This window comes from Delphinus delphis, chromosome 7, assembly GCF_949987515.2.
Source record: "Delphinus delphis chromosome 7, mDelDel1.2, whole genome shotgun sequence".
NCBI lineage: Eukaryota > Metazoa > Chordata > Mammalia > Artiodactyla > Delphinidae > Delphinus > Delphinus delphis.
The window spans coordinates 79045539-79063500 of NC_082689.1; the positions used below are offsets into that span (position 1 = coordinate 79045539).

The 17962-nt window shown below is 39.4% G+C and overlaps 1 long non-coding RNA gene across 1 annotated transcript in view; it reads left to right on the forward strand.

The window, feature by feature from the left end:
• Positions 1-5135: 5135 nt before the first annotated feature.
• Positions 5136-17962, forward strand: part of LOC132428173 (uncharacterized) — a 468522-nt gene continuing 455695 nt past the window's right edge. Inside the window, exon 1 of the long non-coding RNA XR_009520076.1 lies at positions 5136-5221. This is a non-coding gene — a long non-coding RNA (uncharacterized lncRNA). The remainder of the gene's footprint in view (positions 5222-17962) is intronic.

Consider the following 17962-nt stretch of genomic DNA (forward strand, 5'->3'; position numbering starts at 1 on the left):
CTTTTTCTGCTTTATAACTTTGTTTCCGATATGCTTTTGCTTGATGACAGTGTTCCTATGCTAAAAATAATGTGTGAAAATCTTGATGCAATGATTATTTGCTTTACAAAAGTGCCTATAAAGTGATTCAAATAAAGCCTCCTATGATACCTGGAACCACTACTTTTCCCAGATGCTTGTGTTCTTCTGTGAAGTCTGTCTGTGCTGGCCAGGTGTCTCCTCTCATCCCGCCTCCATTATTTTTTTCCTCAAGGGCTCTGCTCCATAGAGATCCACATAATTTAGCCAACTTGAGTTCTCTTACCAAAGTGGGTACACAAGTCTATGGGTTTGGACCTCCAAGTGTGCATATACCGTATGCTCTTTACAGGAGGTTCATGGGCTCCATGCACATCAAAGGTTGTGACCAGATGGAAGGGGGAGGTGCTATCTAATTTCTCAAGTTAAATGTCCTTAGGCCTTAGCTCCAAGTCTTCTGGGACACTTACACACCCACAGTCACACACGCACAAATACACACGTGTGTGCAACACCCCCCCACCCCATTCCTTCCCCACCACACACATAATTATCAGCCCCTTTGAATCTTCAGTTGTCTTCTCCCCATTGTGTTTATATCTCTTCAGCTCCCACTTTTCAATTTGTACGCATGGTGTTAGGATGATGGTTGTTACTACTATGTATAGAGTTAGCTAAAGAGATTAGATTGATAAGCTGCTTTTTCGTGTGGTTCTAATGCAAAGACTTGTAAACTACTCCATCTGTAGTTGATACTATAGGTATATGTAGATGGTATAGATGCTATTTCCAAAGCTTTTCCTAAGCTTTCTGTTCTTATTCTTATTATTTTTTTTTGTGGTACGCGGGCCTCTCACTGCTGTGGCCTCTTCTATTGCGGAGCACAGGCTCCGGACGCGCAGGCTCAGCAGCCATGGCTCACGGGCCCAGCCGCTCCGCGGCATGTGGGATCTTCCCGGACCGGGGCATGAACCCGTGTCCCCTGTATCAGCAGGTGGACTCTCAACCACTGCGCCACCAGGGAAGCCTTCTATTCTTATTTTGACCCATGATAATCTCCAGGCTTTTCTTTAGAAGAGACTATACCACCTTTGACTGCCTGCTACCCTTGTGCCCTTGAGTGAGAAGCTGTAGTGTGGTTCTTTTAAATTTTTTATTATTTTTTTTGCGGTACGCGGGCCTCTCACTGCTGTGGCCTCTCCTGTTGGCGGAGCACAGGCTCCAGATGTGCAGGCTCAGTGGCCATGGCTCACGGGCCCAGCCGCTCCACGGCATGTGGGATTTTCCCAGACCGGGGCGTGAACCCGTGTCCCGTGCATCAGCAGGTGGACTCTCAACCACTGCGCCACCAGGGAAGCCCATGTAGTGTGGTTCTTTAAATGCTGCCTCTCTTTGCACTTGGGGTTGTCCACTTAAGCCACTGTGTCCTATTGTCCATTCTCCACATCAGAGTTCCATATGCCAGAAAGCACAACTTCTGCTGTCTAGGACTCTGCCTTTGATTGTTACCTTGTGGTGGTGCCTCCTAATCCTGGCATTACAGGCAACTGTCTGGAGAGCTTTTAAAAAATATCAAGGCCTAGTTTCCCACCTCTAAGAATTCTGATTTAACTAGTAGGGTGGGCCTAGGCATTAATAGTTTAAAATATCTCCCCATGTGATACTAACATGAATCCAGAGCTAAGAATCACTGCTTTATAGTTAGTAGGGCTTTCAGGCCTCCTGCCATCTCTAGAGCTAGAGAGAATTGTTCTCAAAGTGTGGTCCCCATTCTAGGAGCATCAGCATCACCTGGGAACTTGGTAGAAATATAAATTTTGGGGCCAGCCCAGACCTACTGAATGAAAACCTCAGGGGTGGGCATAGAGAGTTGTTTTAACAAGTCCTCCAGGTGATTCTGATGCAAGTTAAAGTTTGAGAGCCAGTGCTCAAACCCGCCATTTCCGTGGCTTGAGTATGTGATTATGATTGATTATTGATTATGTTGCAGCTCTTAGATGCCACATGTTCTTACGACCTGTTGTTTGCACTGAGCCCTCTGCTTCTAGGCTCCAAGTTCTTATGCTGATTCTTTGCTGCACCACATTGACTTAGAAATCTAAACACTCCTTCTAAGAATCCACTCACACACAAAGCACTTATGAACATGCAGACTTTACTGAAGATAAGTTGAAGAGTGGCGAGGAGGTATTTATATTACATACCCCACAAGAAACAAGTTAACAATGGCCTATTGGAAATTCCTGTTCTCTCTTTTCAGCTGTGCTGGCCTTTGGGCTGTTCTGACCCTCGCATCCTACAGCGCTCAGCTTCTTCCCTTCTCATTAGCTCCTTTGGGTCTTCAGAATATCATCCTTCTGTTGTGTGGATCTCTCATCAGCTCCCACTTGCCAGCTTGCATTCACAAACTCATGAAGGCATTGGTAGAACCAAAAAACTGCCCTTTAGTTGGATTTATGCTGTCAAACAGCAGTTGTAAATCACACATTTTTTTCCTGTTGTTTCCTCTGCTGCATAATCCAAAGCCAAGTGGACTGTCTGAGGCAGATTCAGTTCTCACTGTCGTAGAGGGTGTAAAACATCATCAGAGTGGCTCTGCTCACCGTTTTGACTTGTCACTCGATTCCATACACTAACTGGATCAAGATAGTGCCAAATAAATGACTGAAAAAGTGAAAATTCCAACCAGTTGGTTGCTTTGCCTAACTAATACCAAGTCACCAATTTGACTGTTCTTCTTTTATATTTTTCCTTTTCTTATAGAACTGAGTTTTGGGGGGTGAGGGATGGTGTCATGCAGATATAGCTTTTCTTTGTCAGTCTTTAAAATGATGAGCTTGGTCTACTTCATTTCCAAGTGGATGATAAGAGAAACACAGTACTTCAAAATTAACAAAGATCAGAAAAATTCTTTAAGGGAATAGAGCCTCCAAATGCCAAAGGACAACTTGAAATTTGTATTAGACTTCTCTAGAAATAAGAACTGCTAATGAATAAATCAGCTTGGTAGTGATTTTGAATGTGTCCAAGATGAGGAAGTTTTTACTTTACTTGACAGGGAAATAAAGACAGTGAATAGATTATTCAGTGGACTGCTGATGTGGCTTCACATCCATTCTGGCAGGTGCAGTGTGCTCAAATATACATGATAATAGCTTAAATGTAAATAAGGTTAATGAATTTTAATATTCCTCTGAATCATATATTCATACTTCCATTTGCATAGTGACTTATTTCTCAAGTCCTTTTGTAAATATTGTAATGAAATAAACATAAGAGGCCAGCACAAAGGGGTACATAAAATTAACTCAGCAGACAGACCTCCATGAAGGCAGATTGGAATCATATCACAGGATCACAGACGTCAGGGATGGATGAGTCGCATAAGTAAACCAGCTGATCCTTCTTTTCTAGTGGGGAATTATTCTGTTAGGGAGGATTTCAAAAAAGTAGCTTGGTTTAACTTTCTGTGCCTCAAGTCACAAGGTTTCTGAACTTGGCTTCAATAGAATGTTTACTGTGCTTCCCTCTGAAGTGATTGTGGTCCTAGGGATGTGGTATGAGGGGTGAAGGAGAAAAGAGGTGCCTACCCTAGCCACCTTGGGCATAAACACTGTCAGAGCGGGAGGGCAGCCTCTTGTCACCGGGCACAACCAGGCACCAAAGTTAAGCTGGGAAACATAGCAGCACAGAGCAAGACTCACTTTCTTTAGCACAGCTTTCACTTTTTCTACTACCAATTTTGAAAAATAATTTTTAAAAAAAGGTTACCCTTCCCCCTCACCACTGTTGTCCTGGCAAAGATTAGCCACTCTGATCTTAACTCTTGCTGCTTAAGAAAGGTATTTATTTATTTGTTTATTTATTTAGTTTTAATTTTTTGCAGTATGCGGGCCTCTCACTGTTGTGGCTTCTCCCGTTGCAGAGCACAGGCTCCGGACGCGCAGGCTCAGCGGCCATGGCTCACGGGCCCAGCCGCTCCACGGCATGTGGGATCTTCCCGGACCGGGGCACAAACCCGTGTCCCCTACATCGGCAGGCAGACTCTCAACCACTGCGCCACCAGGGAAGCCCAAGAAAGGTATTTAAATTTAAGGCATTTAAGGATGACTTTATCTTTCAGCCTTTTCTTTAGTACCAAACCATTATATACAGTGACAACACTTAAAGTTTCAGTTCTGCATGGAATGCACTGTACTCTTTCACACCTCAGTATCTGTACATTTGCTACTGCAGGAGGGCAGCATGGATGCTGGGATCATGGTGACAGCTCAGATGCTGGAATCAGGACACCCACATTCAATTCTTGTGTGAAACAGGAATATTAATAGTAGCTACATCATAGGTTTGTTGAGTGGGTTAAATGAGTTACTACATGTAAAATGCTTGGAAACATGCCTGGTATTGCTAAGTGCTTTGAAGCTTTAGCTGTCACTAAGTCCTCTGCTTGAAACATTCTTTCTCCTCATCTGTAAAACTCTTTTGCACTTGGGTGCAAAGGTTGCTACCCCACTTCCCCAGCTTTCCAGTTCAAGGTAGCGTTAGTTACTTGTTTCCTTGACACATTTCATGTACTTTTTTTATTGCATGGTATTTGTCAAGGTGTATTACATTTAGTCCCCAAATATTTCTCCTGTTCCCAAGCTATAAATTCCTTGAGGGCTGGACCATATTTTACTCATCTATTTATCATCCCTCAGCACCCAGAACAAGCTCTAGATACAGCACGTGCTTGATATTTATTTGTTGCATTGAACATAAGCAATGTATAAGCATTCATTTTTGGGGGAATGAGTCTAGCTGAGGACTTCATCCAAGTATTGCTCTGGATGTGTGTGGATCAAGAGAATGTTTATTTCTCTCTGTTCACTGCAGGAATGAGTCATTTGTGAATGTAATTTTGCTGTAATAAAATGGGCAAGATGAGGGGGATGGAGCCGGAGGAGGCTGGAATTCTGCTTTTCATTTAGCAACTGAAGTTCACATTTGTTAGATCCTTGGCTACTCATTTACTTTTGAATAGCCTTTGTGTATTTGGGGAAATTCCCACATTATGAGTCTCAGTGCCCTTTGCACTTGAAATAAATGTGGGATGCTGGGCTTGTGTCTGTGTGAGGCGTTGATTTGCAAGAGCAGGAGCAAACAGGGCAGTGCTGACTTCCATTCTCTGGTTTGCCTGGCTGTTGAGGCAGCTGACTTTCAGGTATGGCATAGGTGGTAAGAAGTAGTATTTGTACTGGAGGTGGTGGCAGGGACAGTAAAGTCAGGTCCTCAGGTTCCTGGAACCTGAGCCTCTAGTCTCTCTATGATTTTGTAAGTTACCTAATATCCTTTAATAAATCTCCTTTCTGCTTAAATTAGCCAGAGGGGATTCTGTTGTTTCCACTAGAAACCCCGACTAATAGAGCTGCTGTTGAACCAACTCCTCTTATGGTAATGATGATAATAATAACGTGATTTGTTTGGAGCTTCGGACTTAAAATCAGAGGAAGAAGTCAGCAGGTCCCTCCATATGTCATGTGACAATGGTTAGTTATGGAAGCAATGTTAAAATCCTATACTACAGTTACTTTAGTGGAGTCTTTAAAAATCTCAGTTTTCTTATTTATAAAGGGCTGGACCATATAGCCTGAAAAATGCCTCCATGTTTGACCAAGAAACATATTCTTTTCTATCATCATTGGAGGTTACAGAGCAGGAGTGTGAGTTAGTGCTTTCCTTTGATGGCTGCCTAGACCTTTGAAAACAAATTGGTTGCAATCAGCAGAGGGAGCTAGAATGAGGGCCAGCTCTAGAGGGCTGAAATGAAATGAAGCCAGTGTTTCCAGGGGGAAAATTATCCAACATAAAAGAAGGTCAGGAATAGTTCAGTTAGGATTTTCTGAAGGAGAAAAAGATTGCGAGAAAGTAAAGAGATCAGAAAATTGTTATAAGAGTAATAATAACAGATTAAAAAATAGAGAAGAATTAAAAGATTTGATTAACAGCTGTCACACTTCAATTGACAGAGCTGGTTAATTGCCTGTGTAATCCTAGTATATAATTTCCCACCTAGTATATTTCACTCCTGAGAATCAGAAATGAATTGCCTGTTACTTTTGTTAGGAGGCTGAGGACATGCATACAAGCAATGGTTTTGACTCAGAAGGAGAAACAATGGTAAAAACTAGACTTGTACGTACATATGAAAGGGTCTTTCCTGTTTACAGACTGAAGGCCTTTTAGAGCTGGGATTGAAGACAGGAATGATCTCTCTCTCCTTAAACAGATGCAAAGCTAAGGCTCAGGTAGCTGAACTGACTGGCCCCAAGACTAGTCCTTGGATGGTATGTACTGTGACATAAACATCAGGAAATTCAATATTAGACTCCTTGCTTTGTAACAACTAAATAACTCACACAAAAGTCCCCACGTCGAAAAAAAATCCTCCTCTTTAAGTGCACGTTCAAATCCCTCTCTTCTCCTTTATTTACTCAATTCTCACCACATGGAAAAAGACAGTGATCTCCGTGCATATTCTGATCCATTTTAAAGCTTGGGCACCCTTAGATACTTCTTCAAAATATTCTAGTCTGTAAACACTGGCAAAGGAAAGCTTCCCTTCTGTTGCATTTCAAACATACAGATTTTTATTTTCAGTCTACACTAGAAGACTTATTTTTTCTTTGTGTGTTTGGATTTTTAAAGATTTAATGCGTTCTAGGTGGAAAACAAGTTTGTCAGATTCAGACATTTGGCTGAGTCTTTGAGCCAGTGAGGAAAGCCTGTCTAATACTACCCGTTAGCAGGTCCTATATTGTTGCAATCTATAGGACTAGAATTTCATTTCATTATATTCTTGGTGCTAGTATTACTGTGCTGTAATCCTATCACTGTCATTTGCCATCCGTTTCCTTCTGTGGTTTACCTGGATTACGCAAGTGATCCTTTAGAAATCTTAAAGGAATAGGAAAAGTTATTTAAAAAATTAAAGCATTTTCCTTGGTCATTGCTCAGGCTTTTTCCTGGCTGAAACTCTGATTGTGGCTGTGGAAACCAAAGCTTACTTATTGGTGTAATAAATGATAATTGTTGTCACATTTCTGTGCCTTTCTATTTGGGTTTCTTTTATGACCTTTGAAAAAATGGAATATATTTTCTTGGGTGTTGTAGTAATAAAATGATCTTGAAAGCACTTAAGATGTCATATTTAGAAAAATATTTACTTAAGGAAATAAGTCTGCTATAGATGTGGGTAGAATAAAAGGGACACTTGCTCTTATGTGTTACGAGTATAGTAATGTGAAAGAGACCACCTACCTCCAGCCATCCCTTGAAGATGCAGCCAGCACAAGGAAGAGTCTATTTGATTTAGACCCTATAAGGCTTGTTTAGTTGATCCTCTACACTTGTACCAGCCATTTTTTAAAGTGAACCTATTGGTAGTTCCATGATGTTGTTTTCTGAATGTCAAATTTTTCCATTTTACACTATCAGAGTCCTTTGATATCTTTTTAAACCTTCCAAGAATATTTATATACCACACTGGGAGCTTTGCATCATTGTCAGATAGTCAATACCAATTGATCTTTGTCCTTCAAGGATTTGATATTTGCAGTTTTCAGTGATTTCTCTTGGATCTCAAGGTCCATGATATGTACTTTATATTGCAGTTTTGAAAAGGTGTGAATTGAGGTTGGGTAAAGGATAGTAGGTGACAGCTCAATATTTGCTTTCCTGTGAGCCTGGACAGCTCCCTGGCTCCTGTATTTTAATATAGTTTTAAAGCTTTGTTTTTCTCTGCTAATTTTCATACACAATACTTGTGTGTGTGTGTGTGTGTGTGAAAATGGTCACTGTGTGAGAGGGTAAAACTTGAGTGATGTGAAGATCTGCCTAAGAAACGTGTGGCTCTTGATGCAACATGATTTGGAAGAGAACCAGTAGGTATCAGAAACAGTTCTGATTTGGGAATTTATGAATATCTGGGTACATGTACTTGTGAGTGTCAAAGGGCTGCTTTACATGCATTTTAAAGAAATCTATGAGTTGTACCAAAAAAGAGTAAAACATGTTACTTCCCTGCCAACATAGTCCTCTGTGACTTACCTGAAACATCTCCCAGCTTCATGTTAAATTATTTATTTGTCTTTATGGGCTTGTTCATTTGTTTATGTTGGATATAATGGATATTATAAAACTCAAAGTATTATTAATAGTATTTTCTTTGAAACATAAACTTGATATCACACCATGCTTTATTTACAAAGAAATTTCAACTTGGGTATGCAAATAGAAAAAGCCAAGTCACTTTATTCAGGAGAATGAATAATATTTTTTTCATAATTTTATACTCTGCTTTTGAGAAATCCTTAGATTCATACATACTAGTCAGGTTTAATACCCATGATGTGTTTCACAGATTTGTTGGCTAAGCAGTACGTGAAGGGGGAGACCCCTCTAAAGACAGCTGCCCATCAGGTCTGGCTGCAAAAGAATGAGAAATGTCATGAGCCCTTCCTGGTCCTCTTTGGTCTGAAGAATGACTTGTAAGGTATCATGCTGGCCTGCATCAATTCCAGGACAAGCATGTATCTAAAACCTAAGAGGGAAGAGGAATTGACACTACAAAGTGCTGACTCAGTTGGTCTGGCAAAAAAATCTATTACACCACAAATAATTTCTTCTGCAATGTAGATGTGGAAAATCTATGTGAAATTCTATCCTTAGCACATTGGCTTCACAGGATAACAGCTCATCAGAAGCAGGCGTTGTGGTCAGCTTAGTACCTTGGCAGCTTGATCTTAAATTAACTAGATATATCAGTCAGCCAAGAGCTGGCTGGCTGGCTCACAAGCACATATAGGGTATTTACTACTGGGAGGATATAATAAATGAAAGATGGAGGAAAGTAATTTTTATAGATTTCTTTTTAAAGAAAGGAAGCTTAAGCAGAAGTCCTGAAAGATTCTTTTCTTTTTTTTTTAATTTGTCCTGTGATGTTAATTTTGTCCAGTTATTCAGTTTTTAGGTTTAAACTTCCCTTGGGCCATTTGTTTATGAAAATAATTTTATTATTTGTTGCTAAGTCAAGAAGTTAGAGAATAGCCCTCGTCACTGAGTTGAAAAACCTTTAAGAGTTATGCATTTTTTTGGCCTTCTTAAACAAATCATAAGCTCTTTGGTGCCACAGATTACATCTATTTGAATCCTCACATCACCTACTAAAGAGTTCTAAAGGGATTTACACTTTAAAATTTTGTACACGTTTCCTTAGAGTTCTTACTAGGATGTAAAGTTGTATTTACACTATTATTAGAATGACGTAAAAAGGCATAGGAGAAAATAATTTAAGAAAATACCAAAATACTAAATTGATTATATTAAGATGATAGGATTATGGGTGAGCCGTTTCCTTTTGTCTTTTTCAGTTTTATTATGCTTTTTTTGTACCATCCAATAGTGGAATAATTAATTTATTGAAAATAAAACATCCTTCTGCTTCTGGCTGTAATAGAAAACTCGTATCAGATCAATCCTCTCACCGATACACACACACACACACACGCGCACACACACACATGTACACATATATACACAAATAGCTGTTGAAATCATCAGAAAACAACCAAGGCAGCCAGGACTTGAAGAGACAAGACAGAGAAAAGGGAAACACATTGAAGTAACCCTGAAATTCTCTGTTACTTCCCCACTCTAGGTTTTTGCTGATTTGTAAGCAGGGATGAGAGGCTGGGTAAAAAGTGGAGGCCTAGGGTTTTTGATTTCTCTTAGAGTTTGGGAGACCAAAAAACCCCCAAACCCTCCCCCAAACACCGCCCCCCCCGCCCCCCTGCCGAAAACCAACCAGCCAATCAAACAAAAAAAAAATGGCGTTCAGAACTCCAAGGAGGAGTGTCCATGGTAAATGTCTGAGTTGAGACTGTTGAAAGACTGGACTCCAGGATAAACCAGAAGTAGACCAGCCCTCTCAAAGGCTAAAAACTAGTCTCAAAGCATCTCAGCTCCTAACTGGATCTGCCTTTGGTCTAATAGCTTTTGGGAGAAAAATTAAATGCTCTCTGGAGGGAGCTAGCATGTCCTTTTTAACTTTTCATATACAATACATGACAATTAAGAGTTAACTAGGATGCCAGGAGACAGGACCACATGACTAAAAACCAAAGGAAAACCAGATAGATCCATGGATTGTCCTGATAGTAGAGCTATTAGATGTAAACTCTAAAATGATATGATTAATGTGCTCAAGAACAGGGGTGACAAGGTAGACAATTTCTGTAAAAATAGAATCGTGAGAAAACAAAAGAAATATGTTGGATTGGAATTTTCTAAGGTCTCTTTGGCTTCTTACAAAGCTTATCTTGTTATGAATGTTTTTTCTCTTACTAGCCTTCTTTTTTATTTCCTGGTGGTGGCCTTATGCCTCTGTGATTCTCTACTGTCTCCTTTCTGGTGAGTCATTCATATCCAGAGGCCCACCTCACTTATGAAAATTCTAGTTATCTTGAAGCAGGTATTCCCAAACTACCCCCTTCTCTCCTCCCACCCCCAAGTCATTTCCTATTCTGTGGACTGGAACTTGGAAGCGATATGTAAAGCAAATTCCATTTTATGGCTTACCAACTTGCTTCTTCATCCATGAGAAGTTGCTCTTCAACAGAACAGACTCTGGACAGGTAGTTTTATTCCCAATTCTGTTTCAATCTCTCTGAATGATCTGGGCCAGACATAAGCAAGTCATCAAGTCATGGTTTCCCACTGAGCCCAGATGTAGCCTTAGAATCTTTCTCAGCATCACATTCAAGACAGCTAATACCAAATGATCAGGGTGGCCTTGAGACAGATTATATCTAGAAGCTCTTCTGGCTCTAGAACTACACAGTTGTATCCAGTAGTTGGTTTTCAGTTGCTGTTCAGTAAATCTGTGGGTAAGGAGCATGAGGGATGGGTGAACGGCAGGAAGGGGTGATCCAATTACAATTATTGTTGCATTTGTTTAGCCTAAAATTGTGTCCATGCACTCATATTTTCCTGCCCTGGGTGGTGCATTCGATAGATGGACCTTGCTATAGTATGCATTAGTTGCCAAGATAGTTGAAAGCTCTGATTTGGACTTTTTCAGTGTGGTGCCTTTTATGGCATTGGACATGGCCAGACTCAACCTCCCTGTCCCTCAAAGTCTCTTCTCATCAAGCTCTGTCAGCCACAATGTCTCCTCTGCCATCTGCAGCCATGCTCTGGTGCTTCCAGTTGATTTACACTAGATCCTTGGAGCAATTCATCTGAATGCTGTAAGTGTCAGAGCACGGCTGCCTGTACATCCAGTGTCAGTAACGATTTCAAGACCCCAGAGAACAGGCGGAGAAAGGCTTTGTTCCACCAGATAGACAAAAGCCTTTTTTTTCTAGACTTAAAAAATTGTGGTAGAATGCATACAACATAAAATTGACCATCTCAGCCATTTTAAAGCATACAGTTCAGTAGTTAAGTGTATTCACATTGTTGTGCAACAAGTCTCCAGAACTCTTTCCATCTTTTAAAACAGAAACTCTGCACCCACTACACAACAACTGCCCACTCCCCCAGCCTCTGGCAGTTGCATTCTACTTTCTCTCTCTATAAATTTTACTACTCTATGTAGCCCATATAAGTAGAATCATAAATTATTATTATTGTTATTGTGACTGGCTTAATTCACTTAATATACTGTCCTCAAGATTCATTTGTGTTGTACCATGTGTTGGAATTTCCTTCCTTTTTAAGTTCAAATAATATTCCATTGCATGTATATACTACATTTTATTTATCCATTCATCTGTTGGTGAACACTTGGGTTGCTTCTACCTTTTGGCTATTGTGAATAATGCTGCTATGAACATGAGTGTATAAATATGTCTTTGAGACTGTGCTTTCAGTTCTTTTCGGCATGTAATACATGATCCAGCAATTGTTTGGTAATTCTGTTCTTAATTTTTTGAAGAACCACCATACTGTTTTCCATAGTGTCTCCTTCACTTTACACTCTCACCAACAATGCAGATGTGTTCCAGTTTCTCCGTATTGTCACCAAAACTTGTTATTTTCTGTTTTTTTGTATAGTAGTCATCCTAGTGGGTATTAGCTGGTGACAAAAACTTTTTTATTGAAATAATGTCTTCTTGAATTTTAAAATTATTTTTCTGCAACTGTTTGTAACAAATATGTAAGGTGGACAACAGACATAACCAAACTCATTACACTGTTGCTAGTCACCAGTCTTTAAAACCTCTACTTTAGTTTCTTTTGAAAATTTCATGTCAGTTATCTGCTAGGTAATAACTGGCCCAGCAATCAGGGGCTTAAATGAACCTAAGGATGGTATTCTGTTTTTACTCAAGCTGGGGCTTCAATGAATTGGTGAACTGTGGCAGGCAAATGGATTAGAGGTCAGAGTAGAATCATTAAACTCTAATATCTCTTCCAAATGCAATTGGTCATATTCAGGGAGATGAGGGTAGTAGTATATTCTTCCAGGCTGTTCTGGAAGATATAGGTCTTTCTCTAACCATGAGGCTAGAACTTGCCCCAGCCCTTGAAAAAATATTCCATATGCTGAATAAATTAAAAAAGCACATCAACAAGGCTGAATGATCACCATGCTGTAAGACACACATAATTTTTGTATAAAATCATGTGTCTTTTGAATTTTGAGGATTGTAGACATCTAAAAAGGGATATAAAAATGCAGAACTGACTTTTATTTGTTTCAGGACTATTTTAGCATTCAAAAAAGTTTTTTTAACCCCAGAATCTATCATTATTTGTAAAGGATTTTAGCTATTCCTGGAGTCATAGATTGGCTGTATTTTAGAGAGATGAGTCAGGAGGAGGGAGGACTGGCTTGCCACAGCTGGGTTTGTAATCAGGCCTATTGTCCCCTTCTAGGCAGCATGGGAGGTTGGTGCAGGTGTGTACAATGCGCCTTTACCTGCTTTCACCCCTACTGGGATGAGCATCTATTTACTGACTCCAAAGGCTGTGATCACATTCTCCCTTCCAAACATGGCGTTCTGCACAGTTTGGCCTCATACCTGGGTAGCTCCACGACCTTAATCAAGATAGGAAAGCCAACAAAGTTTACTTGGGGGAATTCTGACTTCTAGTGACTGTGTTTCCAAGCAAACTTCCTGGGGAAAGCTCAGAGTTTTAAAAATGTGAACGTAGAGAAATAGCCCACAGGCTACCATGAAAATTGATAAGCTTCTTTTTCCCTATTTCCCAGTTCAATTTGGAAAGAAACTTCAATATAGGTATTTTTTTTTAAATGTGGTATAGCTGATTTACAGTGTTATATACATTTCAGGTGTACAACATAGTGATTCACAATTTTTAAAGGTTATATTCCATTTATAGTTATTATAAAATATTGGCTATATTCCTTGTTCTGTACAATAAATCCTTGTAGCTTATTTATTTTACATGTATTAGTTTGTACCTTTTAATCTTCAATATACGTTTTTAAAAGATCTTAATATATGGAACATTTCAAACCTATACAACATAAATAGTATAATGGGCTTCCGTGTACCTACCATGCAGTTTCAACCACTGTCACCATCTGCCACTCTTATTTCATCTATACTTCTTCCCCCTTCCAGCCCACCACTCAATAATTTTGACAAATGGATAAAGTGGACATCAATTTTTAAAAAAACTTTGATCAGGAAATTCCCTGGCAGTCCAGTGGTTAGGACTTGGCGCTTTCACTACCGTGGCCCGGGTTCAATCCCTGGTCAGGGAACTGAGATCCTGCAAACAAAAACAAAAAAACCTTTGATCAGTGAAACATTGACAATTGCCATTATGGTTCGAGAGGTTTGATCTACATTTTATCTTGGCACTGTTATCTAAAACCATGTGAAAGCAAACTGTTTCATATGTTATCAGTTGGTATTTAAAGTAAATCGATTAACCTCACAGTAGCATCCAGTCCTCTATTCATTCATTCGTTCAATAAACATTTAATGAGAGCCTACTATGTTCCGAGTAATTTTCTAGGTGCTGGGAAGGCAGTAGTGAACAAAACCACCAGAAACACTTGCCTTAACGAGGCTTATATCCAAATGAGTGTGTGTGTATGTGTGTGTGTTTGATGCTGCAGTACTAAATAGGGGTATTAGGGTGGGTCTACAGGGAGGAAGCTATCTGAGCAGGAGTTGAGGAGCAAGCCGCACGGAAATAAGAACACTGTTACTGTTCTCGTCAGAGGGAATAGCAAGCACGGGGGCCCAGAGGCGGGTGGGGGCCTGGTTGGGTCGAAGAGCAGCAAGGTGGCCAGGAAGGCCGAGAGGGTTAATGTGGGGGTGGACGAGGGAGAGGGGACTGGAAGATGAGGTCTGAGAGCAAAGAGGAGGGCTGGCAAATATGTAGGGGCATGGACAGGACTTAACGCCTTCCCGGGGAAGCTGAGTGTGAGCAGGGGCATGGTTGGCCAACAGAATAAGACTGAGGCACAAAGCACTGGTCCGATGAAAACAAATGGGACCAAAGACAGACAGTTTATAGTTTTCATGTAAGCTGAATTTCCTGCAGTAATTTGGACAGTACCCAAATTTTGTTCCCCAAATCTAAAAGGAATGCCAATATCCTGGGCACATTTATTTTTCCACCAAGTTGTTTTCTTCAAGTCTTCCTGTCCAACTGGATTGTCTTATATATCCTCCCTTCTTTGCAAGTTCTGCCTAATAGAATTTGCAAAGAACCAAGTTTCCTTAGACAAACCTAATTCCCAATCCCGTTTCCTATTAATGGTTAATATTTGCCCAGGATCTTCAGTACAGCCTTGATGACTGAGTTATTTAGCTTCTCAGTTTTCTCACAGAGCCTTGAGAAAATTATCTGCTGCTCTGAATGACTGTAAGTTACTCGAATGCGTTATGCTATACTGTATTTATATGGGGCCATATTTATTGCATGACTACTCTCTTATAGGAAAAGTTGCTTTGGGAGGTGTCAGACATACTTTAAATGGCTGTATAATATGCTTTGTTTTACCATTATATTTTCCAAAAAAATCAGATTTTGAAAAGCAGTTGCCTTGCTTCTAGTCAAATACCAGTGCAAAGTGATTATTGATTTTTCAGCTGTGTCCGTGGTGGTTCGATGTTGTCTTGGGGCTAATGCATTTCCTTTCAGGGGTGGTAGGGTGCGTTTATTACACTAAGTGAGGTTGCACAAAGAGGGGTGCAGGAGGGGCTCATTACGAGTCGTAATTTTCAATCATTCACATCCCTGTTCAAATTCAATTTAAGCTGGTATAAGTGGGGAGTAACAGTATATGATTAAATTTTAAAAGGGGGAGAAAGATTGGATATCTGTCTATGAGAGGCAGTTGGACATCAGAGGAATGTGGAGACGAAAAGACAAATTTATTCTTAGGTACCCTGCATAAAACTTGCTTAGCAGGTTTTATGTGTTTGCTCATAATATCAATTTTGGGGGGTTTATTTACCTAAAATTTTGATTGATTGCCTATTAGGAGCCCATGACGGTAGTGTGTGCTGGAAGAGACAAAAGATTTTTAAGTCGTGGTTCTTGCCTATGAAATGATTTTAGAACAATAGAAGATAGCTTTCATCAACTCACCAAATATTTTTTTTGAGCACTCGTGTTGTCAGGCACTATATGAAGAGGTAATGAAACATTCCTTGATAGGGAATATCTATTAGTTCTTCCTTTGTGTCATTTGTCTCCATGCTCAGAGGTTCTAACCGAATGAAAAGCACTGAAACTTCTGAATTACAGAATAATACTTTTTAATGACATAGATAACGGCTTTCTGGGTCAGCAATACAGAAGCAAACAAAAAACAAAGAGTCAACCTGGTATCTATACCCTGGTTTTACAGTTAGCATTTTTGAGCAGATGAAATGACCCAAACCAAAGGAAACTAATTATAGTCTGATATGCTCTGAGAGAGGCTATATTTTGACGGTATAACTTGGCCTCACAGGACTTTTCAAAAGGTATGAGGAAAGGAGGATGAGTAGAATAAATAAAAAGGGTTATGATTTCCATTTGCCACAATTAAGCTTCTCTGTTAAAAAAAAAAAATTTAACCAAACTAATCCCCTACCACTTAGTATTTTTAGCCTTTTAAAATAGTCACTGACTTTGATGTTCAGATTGTGGCTAAGCTGGCCTTCTTTCACTAGAAAAAGATACAATTGAGTTTTTCTTTCATCTATTCATCCACATAAACTTTCTTAATCATTATTCAAAGAAATTGTTCATGTCACTCTTGGCTCTTGGCTGACCCACTAGCTTTGCTAGTGTACCCTGAAACTGCATAGCCCGCCCACCTGAAGTTTTAGTATCCATGAGTGGAGGAAAAAAGAAAATGTGTGTCACTGTGGATTTGCTGATAAACTGACGAGCATGCACAGCCTCCTTGTTTAATCCACTCTGCCAACTACGCCTTGACTGCTAGCCTGCCCTGAATGATGACGAGCCTCATACAGGGAGCTGTGGCAGGCCCCTCATTAGAAGTAGGAAAACCCAACGGCTGGATCAACATTGCAGTACTATATTTAGCTGGTAGGAGAAAGAAAATAATCTCTTTCTCTCTTTACTGCCTTCTTTGGGCTTTATCCTCATTTAACATTTTGTGGAGTATATTCTGGTTTATATAAAAATAAAATTTATCAGACGTTTTCTTGCAAAAAGTAACATATCTTCTTCATAGATGATTAAATATAGAAAAGTAGAAGGTGTCCCACCACTGAAAGAAAAATTAGTGTGCACACATTTTGCTTTTCACCTAGGTAGAGTTTTAGCCTGTTTGACATAGTTTGATCATACTGCATTTTCACTCAACATAAATAAACATTTTTTCCCTTTTATTTTTTTGCAAGAGTTTTTCACTTTAAATGGCTATATTCCTTTGGGAAGAGTAATGTATTTAATGGTTCTGCTAATAGTGTGTTGTTCTTTTATTTGTTTATTGTAAACAATCAATCCCTAAACGACATCTTTGTGCATGTTGTTTTTCCCTTATTTAGAAATATTCCCTTAAGATAGATTTTTTTAGAATTGATCCAGTAAGGATCACAGTTTTTTTTTTTTTTAAACAGTTCTAAGGTTCTTAATAACAGTCATTTTCTAAAAATATTGTACCCATTTGCACTCCCACCAGCAGTGTGAGAGAGCATTCATTGGAAGTTTGACAGAGAGGTAGGCTTCAATCTGTCTGTGATTTTGGACAAAAAGTCCTCAGAGAAGCTAGAAGAATGGCTCTGTATCTGCTTGCTGTGTTTTAAATTTTGCTTTCCTTACTCCTACCCCCATCTTTATCTGTTTTGCTTTTTATACTTAGTGGCTTTGGACTTGTTTCTCCATGGCGGACCTATTCTTTGGTTCTGCTGCAGGTTCTTCACATCACTTAGACTTTTTTTTTCCTTCAAATTTAAAAGACTGTTTATTTGTAGACTTTTGGCAAGGAACCCATCTACTATTGCTTTAGTGTCAGCAGGGGTTCAAAGGTGTAAGCAAAGAGAGTAAGCCTTTTTTTTTCTTTCAGTTTTATTGAGTTATATGGCACTGTATAAGTTTAAGGTGTGCAGCATAATGATTTGGCTTACATACATCATGAAATGATGACCACAGTAAGTTTAGTGAACATCCATCATCTCATAATAGATACAAAACTAAAGAAGAGAAAAAATTTTTTTTCCTGTGATGAGAGCTCTTAGGATTCACTCTATTAACTTTTATATATAACACACAGCAGTGTTAATTATATTTGTCATTTTGTACATTACACCCGGTATTATTTATTATATAACTAGAAGTTTGTACATTTTGACTACTTTCATCCAATTCCCCTCCCACCACCCTCTGTCACTGGTAACCAAAATTCTATGAGTTTCTTTGCTTGTTCATTTTTGAAGTATAACTGACCTACAACAGT